This window comes from Frankliniella occidentalis, unplaced genomic scaffold (assembly GCF_000697945.3).
Source record: "Frankliniella occidentalis isolate FOCC.00 unplaced genomic scaffold, Focc_3.1 Scaffold16, whole genome shotgun sequence".
Classification (NCBI taxonomy): Eukaryota; Metazoa; Arthropoda; class Insecta; order Thysanoptera; family Thripidae; genus Frankliniella; species Frankliniella occidentalis.
In genome coordinates this window covers 1720636-1722498 of record NW_026267146.1, presented here as the reverse complement: position 1 = coordinate 1722498, position 1863 = coordinate 1720636, and the positions used below count along the sequence as shown (strand labels likewise).

Genomic DNA, 1863 nt, shown 5'->3' with positions numbered 1-1863 from the left:
ACCTTCTCCTCCAGACACTTGATGCGCTCCAGCTGGGCGCGCTTCTCCGACATGGTGGCCTGGAACTCTGACACCTCGTCGGTGACGCTCTGCAGGTACTCGACGGTCTTGTTGAGGTTGTGGATCTGCTCGAGGAAGCCGGACCAGCGCTGTATGGAGTCGTCCAAGTTGGTCTTGGTCTCCACCATCTTGGAGGCCAGCGCGCTCCACTCCTCCTGCAGACGGGCGAGCTCGTCGTTGATGGCCTGATGGCCAGCGGGCGCTGTGTTGGCGAGCACCGTCTGGGCCAGCTCCACCAGCGTCTGCACTTTGCTGAAGCCTTCCTCTTTGTAAAGCAGCAGGTCCTGGATCGTCTCCATCTTGCTGTCCAGATCCTTTTGAGACGACGCGCTCAGATCCGAGCAGTATCCCAACTTGTTGCGTACGTCGTCGAGCCACTGAGAGCATTCGGCAATACGACCCTCGAAGTCCTGGTGGCTGGTGACATACTGGTGCCAGCGGCTCGTCAGGTCCTTGACCTTGTGCGACACCTGCTGGTACTTCATGCCCAGCTCGGAGATCTGCGAGCTGCGGTTCGTCATGGCGCCCTTGATGAGCTGCTGCGCGCGCTCCACCGCGCTGTCCATCTCGAGCTCCTTGGCGCGCACGGCCCCCTGCAGCTTCTTGAGCACGTCGAGCTGGTCCTTCTTCTCCTGGCAGGTGGCCTTGAGGTCGACGGCGTGCAGCGTGGCGTCCGTGTCGCGCAGCCAGGCCAGGCACTGCTCGCGCAGCACCTCGTACTCGTTCCACTGCTGCACGCGCAGCTCCAGGGCCTCGATGGTGGAGCGCAGCGTGGACAGCAGCCCCTCCCACTCCTGCTGCGACGAGTCCACCTGCGCGCGCACGTTCACCTGGCCCGACTCGACCGTGCCGGGGATCACCTTCTCGGCGAGCGCGCGGATCTGCTCGATGCGGTGCTCCTCCTCGGGCATGCCGTTGAGCAGGCCACGCAGCCGCTCCACGTTGGTCAGCAGCGAGATGCGCTCCAGGTCCGTGTCGCCCCACAGCAGCACCGTGTGGTGCGTCGCCTCCAGCCACTCCTGGGTCTCCATGACCGCCTTGCTGTACTGCTGGTGGTTTGACACGATGGCCTCGTACCGCTCCACGTAGCTCTGCAATCAAATGTGAAATTTTTACTGGAAATCTAATAACTCTCTCAAACTTTCACGAAAACTGCTCGAAAATTTGTGTGAATTAAAATCTTTTCATGACAACGCCTGACACTCATTCGTTACCTGAGCTCGTTGCAGAATGTTGGCGTGCTGAGTGGCCAGGGCGTTAAGTTGCAGGTCGATGGCGCGCTGGTCGCCGTGCTCACGCAGCGCGTCGGCGCGGTCCCGCAGGTGCGCCAGCTGCTGGTGGTGCTGCTGCGCGTCCGTGAGCACGCCGCGGTACGTCTGCAGCTGCGCGCGCTTCTCGTCCAGGGTGGCGTGCAGGCGCATCTCCCCCGCGAGCAGCGCCTCGGCCTCGGACAGCCAGCGGCGCAGCGAGTCGCTCGACTCCTCCACCCCACTCCAGCGTGAGATGCGGTCCTGGAGGCCGCGCTCCGCCCCGCTGATGCTGTCGAACAGCTGCTCCGCGAGCGCCTGCAGCTCCTCCAGCTGCGCGCGCACCGCCTCGCGGCCCTCTGTCGAGGTGCTCGGGTACAGCTTCTCGCCCACCTCTACCGTGGAGTTCAGCAGCGCTGCCGCGGCAGGCTGCTCCGCCATGAGCTCCCTGAGCGTGGCCGTCTGCGTCTCCAGCTCGGGCCGCATGCCCGCCTACATAGACAAAGTTTCGTCATTAATGTCAAAATCCAACAATAAAAAACTGCATGGAATAGTC

At 62.9% G+C, this 1863-nt stretch overlaps 1 protein-coding gene across 2 annotated transcripts in view; it reads right to left on the bottom strand.

Moving 5' to 3' along the window:
- LOC113202088 (muscle-specific protein 300 kDa) overlaps positions 1–1863 on the bottom strand; it is a 66898-nt gene that overhangs the window by 54680 nt on the left and 10355 nt on the right. The gene's annotated exons all lie outside the window — the stretch shown is intronic.